We start from the raw sequence: 23,646 nt of genomic DNA on the forward strand, positions 1-23,646 counted from the left end.
CCGGGAGGTGCTAGGACAGCCGGGAACCGCCAGCCCCCGCCCCTCCCCCGGGTCAGGGAGTCCAGGTAAAAACGTTCCTGCTAGCTCACCTGGGCCGAAGGGTGCTGTACAAAGTGCTCTCTCTCTCCACAGGCACCCTGGTGATAATAAAAGCAACGTGGCTAATGTTCATGGAGAGTTCACAATAAGCTTTATGATAAAGCTTAATGTGCTAACTTAATCTTCACCACTGCCCTATCAACTTTATATCTTTACTGTCCCCATTTTATACGTGACCAAACCGAAATACAGAGACGAGTAACCTGTCCAAGGTGGTAAGTGGCAGAGGTGGGGTTTGGACTCAATTAATTTGATTCCCGGGGCCTGGAATAACCCACTTTCAGACCTTCACTGGGCTTTTTTCTTGGTAAACGTTACGTTACATGGGAGGTCCCTAAGCAACAGAGAAATTAATGACTTGTCCAAGATCACATAGCTGTTTGGATACATCTGAAATTTGACTCTGACATCTGTACTCTTTGCCCTTCTTAAAACGACAGAAAAAGACAAACTCCATATGTTCTTGGAGGCAATTCCCATATTCCTGTGTCAAGAGTGGTAAGTAGCAATTTAAAAAACCCAGGCAGGGACTTCCCTGGTGGCGCAGTGGTTAAGAATCCACCTGCCAAAAAAAAAAAAGAATCCACCTGCCAATACAGGGGACATGGGGGTGAGCCCTGGTCTGGGAAGATCCCACATGCTGCAGAGCAACTAAGCCCCTGTGCCCAACTACTGAGCCCGCGTGCTAAAACTACTGAAGCCCACACGCAGCAATGAAGGCCCCACACAGCCAAAAATAAATTAATGAATAAATAAATTTAAAATAAATAAATAAAACCCCAGACACACACCAGTCAGAAAGGCCATCATCAAAAGATCTACAAACAATAAATGCTGGAGAGGGTGTGGAGAAAAGGGAACCCTCTTGCACTGTTGGTGGGAATGTAAACTGGTACAGCCACTGTGGAAAACAGCATGGAGGTTCCTTAAAAAAAACTAAAAATGGAGCTACCATATGATCCAGCAATCCCACTCCTGGGCATATATCCGGAGAAAACCATAATGCAAAAAGATACATGCACCCCAGTGTTCATCGCAGCACTATTTACAATAGCCAGGACATGGAAGCAACCTAAATGTCCATCGATGGAGGAATGGATAAAGAAGATGTGGTATGGGCTTCCCTGGTGGCGCAGTGGTTGAGAGTCCGCCTGCTGATGCAGGGGACACGGCTTCGTGCCCCGGCCTGGGAAGATCCCACATGCCGCAGAGCGGCTGGGCCCGTGAGCCATGGCCGCTGAGCCTGCGCGTCTGGAGCCTGTGCTCCACAACGGGAGAGGCCACAACAGTGAGAGGCCCGCGTACCACAAAAAAAATAAAAAAGAAGAAGATGTGGTATATATACAATGGAATATTACGCAGCCACAAAAAGAACGAAATAATGCCACTTGCAGCGACATGGATGGACCTAGAAATTGTCATACTGAGTGAAGTAAGTCAGACAGAGAAAGACAAATATATGATACCACTTTTATGTGGAATCCAAAAAAATGGTAAAAATGAACTTATTTACAAAGCATAAATAGAGTCACAGATGTAGAAAACAAACTTATGGTTACCAAGGGGGAAGGGGGGGAGGGACAAATTGGGAGATTGGGATTGACTTATACACACTACTGTATATAAAATAGGTACCTAAGCAGGACCTACTGTATAACACAGGGAACTCTACTCAATACTCTGTAATGACCTATATGGGAAAAGAATCTAAAAAAGAGTGGATATATGTACATGTATAACTGATTCACTTTGCTGTACAGAAGAAAGTAAAACAACATTGTAAATCAACTATCCTTTACTAAAAATTAGTTTAAAAAATAAATAAATAAAACCCCAGGCCCCTGCCTAGCCATCGATTCTGATCAGGACTTTGGTGGCCCCTAGGTTCAAAACAGGGGCCAACTACCAGGGTTGTTATCAACATTCCAGGGATTACAGGTCGATGGAGCAATCTGCCGTTTATGTACTGGAGTAGGAATGTCAGGGGAGTGGGGAGTAGTTGGAAAGATCCTGCTGCCCTCAATTCAAAGGAGTAGATATTGCAATGGAGTATTCAGGAATATACACACTAGGTGATGGGTTAAATTCATGGCATTCCCTAACCATTCACTGCAATGCCATTATGTATAAAGTTTCACTGCTGTGCGGAACATGGAGAGAACATTCTTGTTCTCTGAGGAGCCAGAGGCTGGCTGCTGGGGAAGGGACACACTCAAGGACACGGGTAAGGGAGAGGGACTTAAAAATCTTTAACAGGGGTCTTCCCTGGTGGCGCAGTGGTTGAGAGTCCGCCTGCCGATGCAGGGGACACGGGTTCGTGCCCCGGCCTGGGAAGATCCCACATGCCGCAGAGCGGCTGGGCCCGTGAGCCATGGCCGCTGAGCCTGCGCGTCCGGAGCCTGTGCTCCGCAACGGAAGAGGCCACGGCAGCGAGAGGCCCGCGTACTGCAAAAAAAAAAAAAAAAAAAAAAAAATCTTTAACATTCTGATCACAAAAAAGAGTACATGTTCACAGCATTGCAAATCAACTATATTTCAATTTAAAAAAAGTGAAAATAAAACAATTCAAATAAAAGTGCATTGTCTGATAGTTAAAAAAATAGTATATGTTAGTGTGAGCAATTCAAATATCAACAAAATGCAAAACTTAGAAAGTGAAACTAAATGTTTGAAATATGAAACAGCCAGTCTTAATAAAAACAAAACCAGGAATTCCCTGACGGTCTAGTGGTTAGGACTCCGCGCTTTCACTGCCAAGGGGGCAGGTTCAAGCGTGCCAAAACAAAAACAAGACAAACAAAAAAACCCAAAATCCTCTTAAGAGACCAGAAATCTACAGCAGACATTAGTAGGGAAATATAGAAGTGTCCCTGTTCAAATCAGACGCAAGGTACTGATGAGCTATTATCACTGGTAGTCAGTGTGGACCTGCAGTCAGAGCCAGTGTCACAAAAGAAACAATTATATATAGAAAAGCACAGTCTGTCACTATTTGTAGATTATTTGATTAGCAAGAAAATAAACAGAAAAGCTGTTAGAACTGGAAGAAGGGGTGGCCTGATTGGAAAAATCATCGGCTTTCCTGTACAGTAATCAACCAGAAAATATAATAGTAAAAAGGTCTTATTTACAAGAACAAGAAATACTATTAAATTCCTAGGAATGAGCACATGCATGACCCAATCTCACTGTAACCAGGGAAATGCAAGTTAAAAATGAGATACCATTTTTGATTTGTCAGATTAGCAAAAATGAAAAAGATTGGTAATATCAAATGTCAGAGAAGGCTTGGAGTAATGGAGTATGCTTTTCTACCCAATTTCTGTGGTGTGAACATTACCCGTGGCTGATTCTAAGCTACCAACGTGAACTGAATGTGGAGTTGGGAAGGAATGTGGAAAAGTACACCATTGTGTAGATTTCCACCAAACAGATGTAATAGACACAAATAATCTTAGGAACATAGATTTATAGTAAAATAATTAGGAAAGTGATGATTTTTGAGTATTTATTATCTCTGTTTGTAATATAATTTATTTAATTGTAAGTTTAAATAATTTCATTTTTAATGATTGCTGTGTTTCACAATAGGACCACAAAATTCCTGGAAAATTGACAATCAGTTCTTATGAGCTGGTCCAAGTCGGTTCTACCACACAACTTCACCCATACTCTACACCTTTGTTCCTCAAGTTGTGATTCGTTGACCTGGGAATTTTTCAGAGATTCAGAATCTCAAGGTTTACCCCAGACCTACCGAATCAGAATCTGCATGTTAACAAGATCCCTAGATGATCTGAATTCACATTAAAGTTTGAGACACAGTGTTTCAGAGTACCGTATGGCAGTAAAAAACAATGTGAGGTCAATCTTTACGTATTATCATAGGAAAAAGGGCCAAATTTATTGAGTGAAAAAGAAAGTAATTTCCAGAATAATATTTATAGGACAAGAGTATTTTGGTAAAACTCTCACAGTGAGCTAAATTCCTAGATTTTATATAAATATGTATGTAAATTCATGGAAACGGGTTTGGAAGGAGAGTGGTCATCTCTGGATAAGGAAATGGTATTGGGTATGAAGTGAAGAGTCAAGGGGGGACCTCGGCTATCCAGAAAAAAGTCTCTGAGAATCATTCTTCCCCTCAGCCTCCAGAGAAAACCTTCCCTACCAGCCCTTAGTTGGTGTTTACAATGCTACCATTATTCATTTATCTTCTTGGTTTAACAGCTATTAAAGTGCAAATGCCTGTGAGTTAACATAGCAGTAGGTTACACATTTCAGTGTGAGTTGATTTGATATGTGGGTCCTTTCTGATCCATCAGTTTATGAGAGAAGGTTCCTAAGTAGTAATTTGTCACATAATGCATTTGGGATACAGAAGACCAAAGCAAAGCTGTAAGGAAGAGAATGCATGTGGAGTGTGTGGTGTGTGTGTGTGTGTGTGTGTGTGTGTGTGTGTGTGTGTGTGTGTGTGTGTGTGTGTGTGTGTGTGTGTGTCCTGCCCTGTCTGCTAAAATGGATGCAGTGAGGAGCTGAATCAGATGATCTTGATTTCCTGATGCCAAGATAGCCCTGGGTATCTCATTGCTGGTAGATATCTTGGTTGTTTCAATAAGTAAATAATTTGCTTCTGGGTAGAATGATAGGGTCTTGCATAACACGGTACAATTTGTTCTCTTACGTTGCTGTTGGAAGGGCACTTTAGTTTCCAACACGTGTCTTCTGCTCAAGTCCTATTTTCCAAGTAAGACTCAGCTGAGTGAGAACTGCAAATCCCAGGATGCCTTGAGATAAGTAGCTCAGGCAGTATTATAATTTTCAACCAATCATTTTCTAGGAGGGAGGTTTGAAAAGCATTTTATATAGTTAAAAAGAATGAAGTGCCTCTACAGGTACCATTTCCAAGATATATTACTAAGTGAGAAGACAAGGTGGTGCAGAATAGCTGTTATGGTATGCTGTCATTCGTGAGTATAAATACACAGATACACACATATTCTTATGTGTTTAATGTATGTCAGGAGCCACAAAAAAATGGTAACTGACTCTGGAAAGGAGAACTGGGGTAGCTGAGGGCTGGGGAGGTGGGTAGAAGAAACACTTTCTTTATCCTATAAAAAGGGTTCCTAGGAATCCTTTTGTACTTTTTGAATTTTTTTCCTATGTGTGTACATAGAAAAACTTTAAAAAACTAAATAAATAAAAACTAAATAAAAAGTTTTGAAAACTAAAACTTTAAAAAACTAAACTAAAAAGTAACAGGTGGAAAGATGATCTTTAAATACTTTCTGTGACCATAATTTTTGTTTTCTTCTGTACCCTGAGTTGGTCAGCATTTGTTGGTTAGCATTTAACCCTAAAGGCTTCAGTTTAAAATTACCTACTCAGGGGGTTCCCAGGAACTGAGATCCCACAAGCGTGCGGCATGGCCAAAAATAAAAAATAAAAAACCCCACTTAAAGCTGTATTATCATTATCGGGACTTCCCTGGTAGTCCAGTGGTTAAGACTCCGTGCTCCCAATGCAGGGGGCCTGGGTTTGATCCCTGGTCAGGGAACTAGATCCCACCTGCCACAACTGAGATCCAGCGCAGACAAATAAAGAAATTTTTTTAAAAAGTTACATTGTTTATTTAAAAAAATCCATATTATCCTCTGATATAGAAATTGTGTCATTTGTGTTGGATGGAATGTTTCTTTTGATATTGATATTTTAAACAAAAAGTAAACTGCGAACGAGGTAGGGAAACCCTCAGAAAAGGGTGCCCAACTCTATTACTTCCTCACCTACACAAGAACTGCAAAGTATTGATCCCACCTCTTCCCCGTTCCTCACTCTTCTCGTCTCCACTCCCCTCCGACCCATCATAACTCATGTGTTCCATCTGTAATCACTCGTTTGCACACACGTCCGTGTTCCTTTCTTGCTCTAGGTCTGCTTACTTGTCTGGCGAAAACCCAAACGCTGACAGCAACCAGTTCCCCATGCCTCATGTCTGCACCTGGCCCATAGTAGATATACAATGAATATTTATTGAATGGATGAAATTTCTTAAAGTGATTGTTATTGGTGAGAAATGGCCCTCGTAGAATACTCCCCAGCAATAAAAAGGAACAAACTATTGATAACCGCAGCAACTTGGATGGATCTCATAGGCATTATGCTATGTGAAGAAAATGACAAAATTATAGACATGGAGATCAGAGGAGTGGTTGCCAAAGGCCAGGGAAGGTGGGGGAAGGGATGGGTGTGACTCTAAAAGAGTGGCGCAGGGAACATCTTTATAGTGGTGGAATGGTTCTGTATCTTGATTTTTTAAAAACTCTTTTTAGATCAGACTATTTTTTACAAATATTTATTTATTTATTTGGTTGCACTGGGTCTCAGTTGAGGCAGGCGGGCTCCTTAGTTGTGGCATGTGAACTCTTAGTTGCGGCATGCACACGGGATCTAGTTCCCTGAGCAGGGATCGAACCCAGGCCCTGTGCATTGGGAGTGCGGAATCTTAACCACTGCGCCACCGGGGAAGTCCCTGTATCTTGATTATAATAGTGGTTGCGTGACTACACATGTGATAAAGTTAGGGATGCCTGTTAAAATACAGGACACCCAGGTAAGTTTGAATTTCAGATAAACAAAGGATAATTTCTTAATATAAGTGTGTCCCAAATATTGCATGGGATATACTTACACTAAAAATAAAATTTAACTGAGTGTTCTTTATTTTATTTTTATTTATTTATTTTTGCGGTACATGGGCCTCTCACTGTTGTGGCCTCTCCCGTTGCGGAGCACAGCCTCCAGACGCGCAGGCTCAGTGGCCATGGCTCATGGGCCTAGCCGCTCCACGGCATGTGGGATCTTCCCAGACCAGGACACAAACCTGCGTCCCCTGCATCAGCAGGCAGACTCTCAACCACTGCGCCACCAGGGAAGCCCTGTCCTTTATTTTTATTTGCTAAGTCTGACAATCCTGGATAACATGGCATAGAACTGTTCACACACATTTCACCAATGTCACTGGCCTGGTTGTGATACTGTACTGTAGTTGTGTAAGATGTAACCATTGGGGGAAACCAGGTGAAGGGTACACAGGACCTCTCTGTACTATTTTTGCAAGCTCCTGTGAATGTATAATTATTTCAAGATAAAAAGTTTTTTTTTTTAAAGGCCCTCAAAAGAAAACCAACTGTTCCTGTGATAAAAACAAAGAGATATAGGGAAGTACTGGTTATTAACCTTGGGAGTTTTATGCAGCATTGTAAAACCAGCATGTCACATAGGTCTTAAGATGTTTCCCTCTCAAATGTCAATGACCTTGTGTAGTTATTGACAGTATAACAAAGTGGTTAAGCACGCGGGCTCAGGAGCAGACACCCCTGGGTTTAAGTTCTGGCTCCTTCATTGACTGGCCATTTGCAGTGCTGCGATGGAGCCAGCTCACACTCTCACCCCTTCCAACTCCACATTCAGTGACTTCAGGCTGGTGGCTTGAGACCGGCCTGGGAGTATTTACACCACTGCAATTGGCACATCCTACAAATCAGGGCTTTGTTCTTTTCCTCCAGAGAGCTGACTGTTAAACATTTACCATCATAACACAGACATTGAGCCTCAGTTTCCTCATCTGTAAAATGGGGGAAGATAACAGGAGAATTAAATGACATAATGCATGTGAAGTGCTTAACATTGTTTGTCAAATAATAAATGATCAGTAAATGTTAGCTATGATTACACACTACTATATAGAAAATAGGTAAACAACAAGGACCTACTGTATAGCACAGGGAACTATAGTCAATATTTTGTAATAACCTATAATGGAAAAGAATCTGAGAAAGAATATATATATATATATCTGAATCACTTTGCTGTACACCTGAAACTTAACACAACATAGTAAATTAACTATACTTCAGTTAAAAAAAAAAGGTTAAGAAAAAGTTAGCTGTTATCATCTCTCAATCTTATGTCTCATACTAAACTGTGAGCAACTTGAGGGCAGGTTTATGCCTTACTTTGATACCTTTAGTGATTGGCACAGGGCCCGAAACACAGTGAGTGCTAAACATATGTTTAGGAAATTAATGAATAAACCACAAATAGTAGTAACTTGAGGGGCTACACCTCTAGAAAATGCACATTTCATCAGAGGCGTTTTAGGGCACACTCCTTGATCTTTAATCTTGGAGGTTTCAGGCCCTGTAGCAGGCAGCTGGGGAGTTCTGGGGAGCACTCACACCCACAAGGCTAGTGGCTGCCCTTGCAGGCGTGGCCCTGACCTCCTAATGTGCCCCTGCAAAGCCGGGTCATGCCCCCAGGTGGCAGGGAAAGACCCTCACCTCAACTTCTAGGAGCCAAGATGGGGCATTTCTGTCTCCGAACCTCCCTGACTAGAGGTCATTTAATCCTCGCTGGATTTGTCCTGTTTATTTTGGTGAACAGGGCTGTTTACTTTCAGTTCGTATTTCTAGGGGTGCCTGCTCATTTTTCTTCCCTATTATGTACTCTTTGCAAGCACTTGGGTTTGAGTAAATATGTCTATAAAGATCCAGGGACTGGCTTATTCTTTGTCTGGTATTTTAATGGCCTTTAAACAGTGTCTGCTCAGGTAAGCATTTTATAGACGAATCGAAAAGTTAGAGAATTCTGTTCTCAGTGGCTACTGACTCCTTCCAAGCTGACGGCTGGCCACCAGCAGCCTCTGAATCACGGCTTTTCATTAGTAATAAAGTACCAAAAGCCAACACCCATCTCTGGACAGAGAAACCGACCAACCCTGGTCAGCCAGATATGGGACCTGGGGACTATGGTGGGTATTTCCACTCCAGGGCAGTGTTTAGGATAAGAAGCCCTAGAGTGCTTTTTAAAGTGCAGATTTCACAAGCCCCACGCTTGAAAATTCTTCTTCGGAAGATTTGCACGAAGGCCCAGGGGATGTGCATTTTTAACCATGCTGCAAATAATTCTATCTTTAGACCATTCTGAGAAACACTAATCTAGATTCCCCAAACCGCGAGTGCCAATGGGTGGGCTGCCCTGGAGCTCAGTGCCCTGTTGTGGGGTGACACGGAGAGAAGCTAGGGAACTAGATTGGGCTGTTTGGAGCATTTCCTTTTTTTTTTTTTTTTTTTTGGCCTCGCTGTGTAGCTTTCAGGACCTTAGTTCCCCAACCTCTCAGCAGTGAGAGTGCGGAGTCCTAACCACTGGATAGCCAGGGAATTCCCTGTTTGGAGTATTTCCGTCACCGCTTAGCACACTGTTCTGCCAAAGTTAACCAAGAGGATGATGAGTATGTTCTGGTGAGCCCCTTGCTCAGGGTCTAATTTCTCAGCAACTTGAGGACAGGGACGAAGTCTTATTCATCTTTTTATCCCCCGAGTCCCCGAGACAGTGCATGGCTCACAGCTTGGCGCTCTACACTGTCTGGGACATTCCCACAGGAGAATATGGGCCTAGAATGCAGCCCTGGTTACCTCAGGGTAGCCTGGGAGCCAGTTGTTGGGAACGGACGTGGCGGAGAGGTTGAGCGCCATGGTCACCCGCTGGCCGCCTCCTCCCGAGCTGAGGCCGGGTCTGTCAGAGGCTGAATGGACACCACCATCTCCTCCCCCTGCCTTGGCCCCTTTGCTCTGAACTGCAGGGTCCTGGTCTATCCCACAGTGCCCATTATGATATCATCAATGCAATTTGAAACAGTAAGGTCCTCACAGCACCCAAGGGTCAGTCTAGCCTACTGTGGCCAAGGGTCTAAATGATGACCCTTGACCTGGGGAAGGCTGTCCTGTATTCCAGGAGGCTACAGCGGTCTATTTCCCCTGCTCAGACTGTGAGCTCCAGTAGGCACAGCCACGTTGGCTTTGTTCATGCTGAGTCCTTAGTGTCTAGCACAGTGCCTGACATGTAGTAAGTGCTCAAAGATTCTTTTGGGTGCATGAGTACATGAATGAGAGGCTTGGCTGGCTCCAGCCATCCATTCATTTATTCATTTGACAAATATGTTTTGTGCACCTGTTGCAGGTCAGGCTCTTGTCGATCTGACTAAAACTCCTTTTCTGTCCCGAGGAGCTCCCAGCCTGGTGGTGGGATGCCAGAGACACATCCTTTGTGTAATGCTCCCTGACAAGGGCTGTATCCGAGGTCTAACGGAGATGGGGTTGCAGGGAGGAGCGCACGGTGGCAACGACAGGCTCTTAAGCCAGAGAAATGGTACGTGGTCTGGCAGGATTTCCCCGGCCTGGGTAGGTGAGCCCCATCGGCCCCAGGGCTCTGCCTGTGTGGACAACCAGGCTGCTTGTTTCTGCTAATACTGCAGCAGGGTGCATCTATAGAAGCAATCTATAGCACACCATTTACAGCCATAACGAAAACACAAAAATCAATCCCCAGCACTCACTCCCATCAACAAACGTGCTTGCAGAGCTCGTGAGTGTGGCGCACAGCTTTAAGGTGCCACGGGAGATACAGGGATGAAAAAGTGAGGACTCTGACCCAGGGGACTTTGAATCTCCCTGGGGAGACAGGACACATGGAAATGAGACGATCAGTCACACAGAGCGAAAGAGGGTGTGCCAAGTAGTGAATGCAGGTTCTGGAACCGCACTGCCCAATACGCTAGCCACCAGCCACCTGAGCAGCTTGAAACGCGGTTAGTCCGAACTGAGAGGTGCTGTACGTATAAAATAATGTATACATCAGATTATGACAAAATATTCATATATCTCAATTTTTGACCATTGCTTACATGTTGAAATAATAATATTTTGGATACATTGGGTTAACTATATTATTGATCTCACCTGTTTCTTTTACCGTTTTAAAAGGTGGCTACTAGAACATTTGAAATGACATATGTGGCTCCCGGTTACATTTCTGTTGGACAGCACTGGTCTAGGAGTTGAGGGGACCCAGCGAGGGCCCAATAGCCTGTGCTACTACAGTTGGGGAGAATTCTGAGGAAATGGAACAATTAGGAGAAAGCAACAGAATACTGAGGAAGGGTGTGGGAAGACATTTGAGAAGTTTGATCATGAAGGGAATGAGGGGAGATGGCAGCTCAAGGAGGCAACAGAGTCCCAGGAACCATGTACACATCACCGACCCAGCCCTTCCTCCCGTTCCTGACATCTTCCAAAAACATGGTGGTACCTCCAGTCACCCTCCCATGCAATGACTCTGGAGGAAGGCTCCTTCCTCTCAGTCCTGGACAATGGGGAGTTGGCCTGTGAGCTGGGGTTAGATGCTAAGTATTGGCTGATTCGATCCCGGGGAAAGGGAAGTGGTGGGGGAAGGGAAGGGAGCTCAGGGACCCCCGTGCTGGTGGAGCTAGGAGTTCGGTCAGTGTTTGAAATGGGGAGGACTTCTCAGAGGAGCAGAGTGGGAGGGGGAAGTCAGCCCTCAAAGCCGGCCAGACAAATCATCCACTGTGGACACGTCTCATCAGGAGACATCAGGCAGCCTGGATCTGATGTTCCTGCCTCTGCCTCCCACTCAGCCACACGGAGAAGCCGTAAACACTCAGATACAAGGATTAACTCTGCATGTGGCGTCTGGGACACCGTGAACAACTCTCAGCAGCTGTGTTTTTGTCTGTGTTAAAATTGATCTTTCTAACCCCCAGCACCTAGGATGTGGGGCCTGGTACACAGCCAGTGTTCAATAAACATCGATGGATGGAGGAAGGAAGGAAGGAAGGAAGAGAGGGAGGGAGGGTGAACAAAATACAAATCTGTCACAGCCCAGAAGTAGATACTTGGAAGGGGCTACACTTGTTCTATGCTAGAGTTTTGGATGTGGGCAGCAAGAGGGGTCTCTCACAGGCCAGATCCCATAGTGTCCAGGTCAGAGGAGAACCAATGCCCAGCACACAGCTTTCCACCACCCAACCTCCCAGCCGCAGGGCCCTGGGCCCACAAGGTTTGAGAGACAGTGTATGTCCAGGCTGTAGCCTTCCTGGGTTAAAGCTCTGCTCCTAGTCTCGTATCCTATTAAGTACTTTTTAAAATCCTCTTACGGCCTCTGTAAAAGGATAGATGATGTGAAGAATTCCAGGAGGGTTGGATGAGCCTGTACCGGGCTGGGGGTGGCTAAGTTAGTTCCTGGACCAGCAAAGGAAGGACTCCCGAAGCACATCAGAAGCCTGCAGTTTTCCGATATGGCCACTGGAGGGCACTTCAACCATGTAATACCAGATCTCCTCCACCTCTCTCGTCCTTGGAGAGCCCAGATTTCAACAAAAGTTTAAAAATCATCACAGTAATGATAGCTGTCCTGGTTGAATATCCAATAAGGGGCTAAACGCCTTAAACATATATCATCTCATTTAATATCCACTACAATTGTGAATTATTTTAGCTATTTAGGAAAAACTGAGGCTTAAAGGAGCCGAAGAATTTCCTAAAAACCCCCTAGCTAAATACAATTTGGGAGTAAGAACCTGAACCCAAGCCCTTGGGCACCGACCATAAACAATGAATACACAAGAAGCTGAAAAGGAGACTGGATAGAAGCAGAGAGTCTGCTACACAAATATCGTTACTGAACAATTTACACATATATGAAATTGGAAGACCGCTTACAGATAATTTGTACGTTTCATACAGTAAGGCTTCTTTTCCCCCCTGAAATGATGTAATTAAATAAATGAAGTGTTTCACAATTCATGGTGTCTTAACTTGGAGGAAATAAAGTCATTGTAATACAAGGCAGGAAAAGATATTTTCGTTTGACACTTAAATAGCACTTACCATGTACCCAGAACTGTTCTCAGCACTTTATGTAAAGTAACTCAATCCTCATAGCCACCTTCTGAGGGATGCACTATTATGATCCCCATTTACAGATGAGCAAATGGAGACTTGGAGAGGGAAGCAACCTGCTCAAGGTCACATGGCTGGTGTGAGGCAGACCTGGGATTAGGGGCCCAGGCAATCTCTGGAATTTGGGAAACCGGGCTTAAGCTGGCCCTTGAGAGGGGAGAGGGTAAGAGTTTCATAGGAAGAAGTGCACTGTGGGGATAAGGGTATTCCAGGCAGAGGGAATTAGCATGGGCAAAGGCTCTGAGGAGGTGGGAAAAGACGAGGTGAGGAATCAGGGTCGTGTCAGGCCTGGGCTATGGAATCCACATGGCAGAGACTTGGGCAGCCAGAGCTCCCTGGGGCCTCCTAGGGGTGGGGAAAAGAAGAGGGGAAGAGCAGGAGTGCCCGGGATGGGGATGGGGCTAGGTGGGGCGGTGCTCCAGTGCAGGGAAGAGCGGAGGCCACCCTGCCTCCACCCCGCCCCTCTCCAGGGACCGGCAGTTTGGGAAGTGCAGTGTGTGCTCAGGAAACAGTCAGATTGCATTACAGGGAAGATTAAAGGAGCTAAATTGGGCCTGGGGCTGGGGGAGGTGTGCGAGAAGGGAGCAGCAAAGGGCCAGCTGCTGGACGACCAGGAGAGGCTGCCGGGAGCTAGGGGTGGGGGCGGGGATCCCACATCGGGCAGGAAGCCCTCCTGACCCCAGTAAGGCTGGAATGTGGGGTCACCAAGTAAGGGCATCCTCACTTAGAGGGAGCTGGGGGACGGATGGGGGCAGAGACCCAGCAAACCCGGCTGGGGGTTGGGGGGCAGGGACCCTGGGGGAGGTGGAGACAGACCTGGAGGGGGAGGGGGAGGGGAAGAGGAGTGACCTGGAGAAGCGGGGAAGCTGTGGGCAGAGACTCAGCCGGAGCCCCGTCCGGAGAGGGTGTCTGGCACTCCAGACCCGTCCAGGCTGGGGAGTGGGGACACAGGCTGCCAGTCGGGTGTTGGTGGGGAGTTGCACTACACTGAGAAGCCGCTGGAAGTGGCCTGGGGCCCTGGAGCACCCTCCTGCTGTCCCAGCTCCCCCTTCCCAATCCCCTCCCCCAGCCTGAGCGGCAGCGCCGGCTGTGGCCCCTCCCAGCCCCCAGGGCAGGTGGTCAGTGGTCTATTCTGGTACCCAGGATGGCTGGGGAGTCTGGGGAAAGGCAGAGGGAGAGCCTGGCCCATCTTTTTGAGGCTGGATGGGGAGGGGGCAATGGGGGGGGCTCTCTGGGGCAGTTGTGGGGGTAGAGTTCTGAGCACTGTGGGTGGGGAAACAAAAATTCCAGTGCTCTCCGTTTTCAACAAATTGTATCTCTCAGGACCTTTAAAATTGGGAAGAGGAGTGTATCTGGGATGTCTTTAGGCTCTGGGGCCTGGGAGCTGGGCAGTGGGAATCCCCAGTAGCTGACAGTAGACCCCAGAGTTTCATTAGAACCTTGAGGCCACAGGACCAAGCCCAGCCCCCAGTCCCAGTCTTCCAGGCAGCCTCTCCAGGACAGAATTGTGGGTACTGTTGCCTAAGGCCTCCTCCCAGGCCTGTTGGGGGCAGTCTGGGGCCAGGGTGCCCTGAAGGGAGCCTCTCCAGCCTGAGGGGGAGCCCCAGTGCCTGACTGGCCTGAGGGTGGCACAGGGCAGAGTGGCCCCTATATTCCCCAGACAGGAAATCTTCAGTGCCCCCCAGGTTCTGTGGGATGAAGGCCAGAGTCCTCTGCTGCTGGTCCCTAACTCCCTAAAACCTGCCCTTTCCAAGCCCAGCCCCTCTCTGGAGGGCAGTGGAGTTGGGGAGAGGAGCTGGGCAGAATGTCAGGAGGGATTTGTCCACTACTGGACAAAGGACTTTTCAGTGGAGATTCCCAGGTAAGGCCAAGTTAAAAGGGGAAGGACCTAGAGCTGAGCCTGCCAAGTCAGTCTATGGCAAGGACTTAGCGACCACACAGAGAAATGAGCTGGGTTTCTAGGAGCCATGGACTAAGGCTCAAAACCAGACTTTGTTTTTACTTGCTGTGCCACCTTAGGGAACTTACCTAACCTCTCTGAGCCTAGTATCCATAACTGTAAAATGAGGTGAATAGTTACTTCCCAGTGTTGTGAAGATCAGAGATGCAGTGATTTTATATGGCAGGTGTCCAGAAGACCATGCCTAGTATACGGTAAGTGGTAGCTACGTTATTATCAGAGGCAGCACAGCCTGTGATAGAGAGATTTGGAGTCAGGCAGTCTTGGCTGTGAATCTTGGCCCCCTACGTGCTGTCCTAAAGCAAGGACTCAAGCTAGTTCCTGGACCTCTATGACCTCTATGAAACAGTTTCCTTACCGGTCCAAAGGGGATAAAATATTTTAGTAATGGCTGGCACCTCCTGAGCGCTCACTGTGTGCCAGGCACTGTGCTAAGTGCTTTACGGACAATTTCCCATTTAATCTGCCCAAATCCTATGCTGCTTTATCATTTTACAGATGAGGAAACCGAGGCTCAGAGGGGTGAAGCAACTCACCGAAGAGTGGTAGATCCTTGAACGCGGGCAGTGGCCCAGCAGCTGCTCCCCAAATTCCTCCCCTTGTCCCTACGTCCACAGAGTCAAATGGAACTTAGGCCATTGACTGTCTATCTGGAGAGGTGTGAGAGGGTAGATGACTGGGGCTATAAAAACACTGAGAGACCAAGAATGGGTGTCTTCTGGAACCCAAGACTCAACTTTCATTGTGTATTCGGATGAGTCAGAGAATGAGCATTTGAGCCAGCAGTAAGAACAGCTCAGGGTGCTGTAATGGGCTGTGGTCTGGAGTGGCAGAGAAGACCCCGGGGTCTGAGTGGACTCCAAGCTGACTGTGACTCAGTTGGCTGGAAGAAGAGGCAGTTGAGCCTATAAGGCTATAGATAGCAACTGTGCATAGCGGCCCTGTGAGGTCATTGCCAGCCTGCTCAGCCCCTGTTTAAAGCACTCTACAGCCTCAGAGGATGTAGAAAACCTGGAAAGCACCCAAGACAGCAGGGATATGACCAAACTGGAGGGGCTGAAACCAAAAAAAGCCTATGAAGAAAGATGAAAGGAATGGGGATAAAGCAGGGAGAAGAGAGGGCTGAGTGATGGCACTAAGAACCTGGCAGAGAATTCCAGGGAAGAAAGGAAGCTGCTTTTCTCTATCTGGGCTAAGGTCTAAGAAAGAAAGAAGGGGCTTACATTTCAGCAGAGGGATTAGAGTTAAGCCTTGAGTGACTCTCTAGGGTGTGAGTCTGTGGGTAGGTAGAGAAGCCCATGAAGTCCCCTTCCACGGAGGATGGAGCAGGGCTCAGTGCCACCCTACACCTTCTCAGCTGCTCTCAACTCACCCTGACACCTTCCCACTCCAATTCTCACACCCCTGCCCCTCTTCCACCCAGATATACCCTAGTCTGGTCAAAGAGAGTTTTCTCTTGTTCTTCTTGGGGGTTTCAGCTGAGGGGAGGGTGTGTGTTTGTGCTGGGGAGAGAGGGCTCCCCTGCCTCTTCAGGAAATGGCTCAGGACTGGGGGGATTTGGAGAAGTTCAAGGGTATCCTCCACAGATAGCTGGGGATCGTGGGGAGGTGGCTGGATGTGGTGGGGGGAGAGATGTGCGGGGGACAACTGAGACTCCAAGAGCCCAGGAGGGGGTGGGGGGCTGCATCCATTTTGTTGGGCAGGACCAAACTCTCACACAGTCAGGATGGGAGCCAGGGGAGAGCGAGGAGGAGAGGCCGGGCAGTCAGGGGCAACCTGGGGGGTGGGAGAACGTGTGTCCATTTCTGCTGGCAGGTGTAGCCACGTCTCATCAACACATGGTGGGACTGGGTCTGTTCTGGGGATGCGCCAGTGTCTGGGTTTGGCTTGATGATGAGTCTATCTGAGCAAAAACGCTTCAGAGAAGGCAGCCCAGGGAGGCAACTTTTCAGAAGAAAGGGTCTCTCTCACTCCTCTTTTGGGGGTCAGAATGGTGGGGGGGGGATGTCCAGGATATTTCATTTTAAGCAAGGAGAAACTGAAACCCAGAGAGGGGATGCAGCCAGTCCAAGGTCACTCAGCTTATCCAGGGCTGCCCAGGACTCCGGCCTCCTGACTCCCGGCCATCTGCTGCTCCCAATGCACCAGGATGCCTTCCTGGGGACCTTCCCTTCGTGCTAGCAAAGCCCCCTCCTCTGCCGTCTCCATCCTCCCTGCCTCAAACCTCTTACGGATTCAAATAACACCTGAAATGTACAGGATGCTCCGAGTCCAAAGAGCACTTTCATCTCCACCTTCTCATTAGCTCCTCCCCTTGAGGCTCAGCTTCCCCCCACCTCCTTCTCCCCAGTCTGCAAGGCATCCTATTTGGTAGAATTTGGGAGCTGGGAGGAGGTGAGATTAGCCTCAGACTTCTCCTACTTTGGCAGAAAACCTGCAGCGCTCCATGTCTGTAAAAGGAGTGTGGGGCTGGAGAGTGTTGGAACCGGGCTGCGGAGCCTCCCCAGAGAAGGAGCTAGGTCAGGGGGGTGGGGTGCCGTGAAGGAAGGGGCCCAGGAGAGGGTCTGGGGTCAGGAGGTGGAGAAAATTGGGAGAGGGAGGCTAGGAGGCCTTAAGCCAATGAGATGTGGATGGTGGCAGATGAGAGGGGGTGGATTGCTGGCTGAGCGTGCGGCAGGGGGGTCAGTGCAGCGCGGGGGAGATGAGATTCAGGGAGAATCCTGACGCCACCCTTCCAGCTGGGCCCCCCAACTCAACCTCCCCCTGGTGATATCAGGAAGGAACAATTGCCTCTGGACATTCCTTCCCTTTTACAGTCACTCCAGGCTCCTCAGCCGCCTGTGGAGCTGAGAGGAAGATGGGGGTGGGGCGGGCAGCATGAAAGGGGACCGTCAGGGGGAGGGGCTCTGGGAGCACTGAGGCAGGGAGGGTTCAGCCAGGCACCCATCCATGTCCCACCCCCTGAGCCCAAAGACTCAGGATGTCAGAAGCTGTGAGGGCTCCAGAGATGACCCAGCCTGATCCCTTTTCACATCTAAGCATGACAGGGCCAGAGAGGAAACAGGAATTGCCCAGGTAGTTCAGATGGTTAGTTGGTGAACTTCCAGGATAAGCACCCACATCTTAGCCTCTGGCTGACCACCCCACCTCCACACCCCCTTGCCTGGGCCTCCTACCTCCCCACAAAGTGCTAAAGTTGAGGCAAGAGCCAGGTCTCAGAGTTCATACTTGCTACACCGTCCCCAAGGCTCTCACGCAATGGCTGTCTCCTGGCCCAGCCCATCTTGGGATGGAAGCATGAGGATGCTGGGAAACAGAAAGAGGAGGAGGATGGGCCCTGGACAAAGGGACAAAGGCAACCCTGGAGGTGGGGGTCGGTCAGTGGAAGGAGGGTGCATCGTGGGGGGGCATCAGCACCCGTCTCACATCTGGGATCCTGGAGTAGACCGGGGTGGATGAGATACTCCCTGACAGGGTCAGGTGGAAAAGTTACTTCTGGTTCTCTCCGTTTTGACCTCTTTCAGTTTTTCCCTCGATCCAAATGCCCTGTGCTGGCCAAGTCAGTGTCCCCATCCCAGCGATCTACCCATAACAGCCACCTGCCCCCTATCCATGCCATCTGTGGGGTCTGGGAGCTCCTTTGGGTAGCCAGAGCCCTTGTCTTCTAGGGAGCCCTCTGTGAGGTTCAGAGATCTGCCCAGGCCTCCACAGCCCTCTAGTCACTGAGCTTAGGGGAAGGCAAGGGAGAGCTTGGCAGTGTCACCCAGCAGAAAAGAGGTTGTGTGGCTGAAGTGAGGTGAACCCAAAGGAGAGGTGAGTGAGCTGAGGTTGGCAAGATGGGCAGGGCCAGTTCTGTGGGGCCTTGGAGGCTATGATGAGTTTGGGTTTTGCTGGTTCATTAGTTCAGGGAAGGGAGAGAAATTGGGAATGGTGAAACAGGCAAAGTCTCCAAAAGGCGTGAGCACTGCCCCCAAATATTTGAAGACTGGATCTCTGAAAGCGGTTTCTTCTTGCTCTGTTTGGCTCCCAGGGTGGAATAATAGGCATAGCAGAGACATCTCCTGGGTTCAAATATAAGGAAATGTTTTCTAACAGCCAAGCTGTCCGCTATCCCATAACAGAGCCTTGTTAGGTACCCAATACTCTTTGTGGAATGGAATGGTCTGCCTGGAGTTCCCAGGCAGTAGAGGGGTTCAAACTAGAGCAGTGCTTGCTGGAGTCACAGTAGAAACTAGTTAAGCCTTAACTGAGAAGTGGGGGTGTGGGATTGGTCAACCTCATGACCTATGAAGTTACCTCCAACCTTAAGTTTCCAAGATTCTCCAAGGTCAGAGTAATCTGGGAAGATTTCAAGCAAACAACAAGACTGCCTTCCTTCTATAATTGATGTAACAAAATATATTGGTAACACCCATTGTACAAGGGACCATACCATGTACACACATTTATAAATTGTCCCCTTTTCCCGGCAAACCCTGAATGAAATGGTTTGTCTTGGTGGACCTTCCCATTTCCAATATTATTTAGCTCAGGTGAGAGGTGTGACCATAAAATAATGTGAGTGCTACTTTTTTTTTTTTTAGACACCTTACCAAAATTTATATGTTCAAAAGTTTGTCCCAAGGATGTTCATATCAGCATTGTTTATAATAACAAAAGACTGGAAAAAATATAAATGTCTCTGAATAAAAAATTGGCCAATTGGCCAAATAAATTATGGTAAATCCATTCAGTGAAATACAAATGAGGAGGGACTTCCCTGGCGGTCCAGTGGTTAAGACTTCGCACTTCCACTGCAGGGGCCATGGGTTCCATCCCCGGTCAGGGAACTAAGATCCTGCATGCTATGCGGCATGGCCAAAAAAAAAAAAAAAAGGAAAATAAATACAAATGAGGATATTAAGAATGACTCAATACCTCCCAATAAGGATAAAAGTAGGACAAGACAGCTCTCTTGGTGAATTCTACCAAACATTTCAGAATTAACACCAACCCTTCTCAAACTCTTCTAAACATTTGAAAAGGAAGGAATATTTCTTAACTCATTCTATGAGGTCAGCATTAGCCTGATACCAAAGCCAGACAAAGACGTACGAGAAAATAAACTACAAATCTATATTCCTTATAAATATTGATGTTAAAATTCTCAACAAAATATTAGCAAACCAAATTCAACAGCATATTAAAAGGATTATACACATGATAACATGGGATTTTTTTCCTGGAATGCAGGGATGGTTCAACATATGACAACCAATCAGTATAATATACCACATTAATGGAATAAAGGGAAAACCGCTCATGATGAACTTCGTTTACAATAGCAACAAAAAGAATAAAATACTTATAAATAAACATAACCAAGGAGACATAAGATTTGTACATTGAAAGCTACAAAATATTGCTGAAATAAAGAAGACACAAAAAAATTGAAAGACATCCAGTATTCACTGATTGGAAGACTTAATATTGTTAAGCTGTTAATAATACGCAAAGTGATCTGCAGATTCAATGCAATCCCTATCAAAACCCCACCAATGTTTTTTGAAGAAATAGAAAAATTCCTTCTATCTAAAATTCATATGGAATCTCAAGGGACCCTACATAGCCAAAACATCTTGAAAAAGAACAAAGTTGGAGGATTCACACTTCCTGATTCCAAAACTTACTACAAAGCTAGAGTAATCAAAACAGTGTGGTACTGGTGTGAGGACAGATATATAGGTCAATGGAATAGAATAGAGAGCCCAGAAAAAAATCTTCACATAGATGGCTAAATTGTTTTCAACAAGGGGAAAAGGACAGTCTTTTCCACAAATGGTGTTGGGAAAACTAGATATTCACATGCAAAAGAATGAAGTTGGACCCTTACCTTATACTATATATGAAAATTAATTCATAATGGATCAAAGACATAAAACTGTAAAGCTCTTAGAAGAAAACACAGGGGATGACGTTCTTCACATTGGATTTGGCAGTGATTTCTTGGATATGACACCAAAAGCACAGGCAATAAAGAACTGGAGTTCATCAAAATTTAAAACTTTTGTGCATCAAAGGATACTATCAAGAGAGTGAAAAGGCAACCCACAGAATAGGACCTCTTGAATTATGTGCCAAGTACATTACCCATCTGGATAAATTATCATTATTTTTAGGAAGTCCAGTTCTAAGCAGTCCTCAGGGGAGTCTAAACTCTTACTCCAGTGGTGCTCCCTGCCTGGTTCAGAACAATGGTTTGGAATATGCTCCTCTTTCACCTGCCTTCCAAGCCTCAGAGTGTTGTTTCGCTGCCCTCCATGCTAGCAGATCCTCAGAGGTGGAACCGAATTTTGGAAGCAGCTCCAAGTGGTTCAGAGCCAAGTCTGGTAAATGTTGATTTTGACTAGAGAATAGATGGCCTCATTTCACTAAGGAAGTAAGGCCTTGGGCTGGTCCGAAGGGCAATTTCCTTTTGTGGTCTGGAGACTATTCACAGAGAGGAGTCCCAAATATGTTCTGTCCTCCCTAGTGTTGTGGAAATGGTTGCACGGTCTCCTATAGTCTATTAGCCAGGATTGTTTTGGTTACAAGTGACAGTAGCCAATACCAAGTGTCTCAAGGAAAAATAAAGGAAAAGTTTATTGGCCCCAAAGCCAGGAAGGACACTGGGGAAGCTCACAATATTGAGGGGAGAACTGCAGAACCAGGGCCCCAGGGGATGGAATTTAGGACTTCTAGCCCTTCATTCTCCTCCTCTCTAGGTGTCTCTGTTTCTCCTGGCATGCTGACCTCTCTTTCTTCCTATGCCAGAAAGAACTCCCCGGTGGGCAGGAAACATGGTTACCACAGGTTCCAGTTTAGTAATTCCAGTTCCATCTATAAATTCCAGGGTAGGTCTCTGATTGGCCCCACTAAGGTCCAGGCCTGCCCCTTGAGCCAATCACTGCAGTCAGAGGGATGCAGTTATAAGACTGACTGGGAGCTGAGTCACCTGTCCACTCGTGTGTGTGTGTGTGTGTGTGTGTGTGTGTGTGTGTGTGTGTGTGTCTGTGTCTGTGTGTGTGTGTCTGTGTAGCAAAATAAGGGGATGGGAAAGAAAGCTTGCAGTCTACTTTGAACTAAAACAAGGACAGTGCTGCCTGGGATGTGCTAAGGATTCATATGATCTCCAAAATTCTCCAGGAGCCTACAGTCTAGTTTGGGAGACGAGACACAAAAATAACCAGAACACAGCAGCTTGCACCGACTCGAAGGCTGGATAAGAATACCTGGAACTCCCCACCCACCTCATAAGCTCGTCTCTAGGATAAAAATTAGAAACTGAATGTGAAAGGGCTTTGCAAATACAGCAGCAACAAAGCCCTTTGCAGTTCACCTGGCACATTCACACCCACTCTGGGGTCAGACTGCCTCAGCCTCCTGAGCTATAAAACGGGACTGGTACTACTTCCTACCTCATAGGGTTGTCAGAGAATTGGGGATCATGGGTGGGGAGTGCTTAGCAGAGTGGCACACAATGGGTGCTCAGAATACATAAGGTGTTATTATCTGCATGTTGTTACCTGAGCCTCTTCAAAGCCCTAGACAGTAGACACAGCCAGGCTGACCATTCCCACTTTATAGTTGAGGACACAGAGAAGTGAAGGACCTGCCTGCTTATAATTACATCTGCTGGTAATGGCAGAGCTAGGGTAAGACCAGTCCTCTATTTTCAAGCTTTGCCTTCCAAAAGGGTCAGGCCTGAAAGAGGCCTGTAGAGTGCCAGGTGGAGGTACAGAGAGACAGCCAGCATTCATGGAGAAATAGGGATGTCCTTAGGGGTCAGCCAGTGCCTTGTACTAAGGAGGAGGCCTGTGAAGCGATGGACAAGCCCTCTGCAGGGCTCCATTCCTGCTGGGGGCTTGGAGCGTTATGGGGGTGGGAAGTGATTGGGGCTCATCACCCCAAGCCTTGCTCCGCCATCTGACACCCTTGTCTCCTCAAGTACTTGGCCCTCACCCTGCAGAGCTCGTCTCCTGCGCACTTGTTTCCCGGACTGATATATTCTCCTCTATAAATACCAGCTCTGGTATTTGGGACTGGCAGGCAGCTGTTGCTGCCAGGGAGATGGCTGGGTCGACATGAGGCTCCTGCCAAAACACAAACCCCTGGTGTGTGTGGGCGTGGGCGTGGGTGGTGTGAGGAGGGGGATGAATCAGAGAGGGGGTGGGGGAGGGCTCAAGGCGGGCAGAGGCAGGCGAAGCTGGTGGTGCGGGGTTGAGAGTGTACAGTTATGTTATAATTGTTATAATTGGAAACTGAGAGCCTACCAGGCCCTTTCTGGAAGTCACCCTGTTGTTTATAAACTTGAGGCCCTGCCCTCACCCGGAGTGGGGAGGAAAAGGGCCTTCACTAGTTCAGAGGGAAACTGAGGCTGGGAGCTGGAACCCAGGGGCTAGTGGACACACCTGAGCAGGCGGGCTCTGGCGGGGATGGCTGAGTGCCCCGGGCTGGTCTCCCCCATCCTCCCTGCCTGTCTAGAGACCCTCATCCTCTAGGCCTGGTAGTGGGCTCGGGGTCTTTGCCTGAGCCCTCCTGAATGTTCGCCACTTTCAGAGACTCTTTAGAAAAAAAGGTGATTTGGAGACTTTCTTGGAAATAGGCCTTGTCCCTTCAGGAAATGACCCAAAGTATCTGCTTGCAGCAAAAAGGAGCCCCTCAAACTACATGGAAGCCTCTCCCCTGCTCTCTCCCCTGCCCGCAGGCAGGCGGGCCTACCTGGGGGCTCCAGACATGCTTGAGCCC

Source organism: Leucopleurus acutus, assembly GCF_964270905.1.
Source record: "Leucopleurus acutus genome assembly, chromosome: 6".
Classification (NCBI taxonomy): domain Eukaryota; kingdom Metazoa; phylum Chordata; class Mammalia; order Artiodactyla; family Delphinidae; genus Leucopleurus; species Leucopleurus acutus.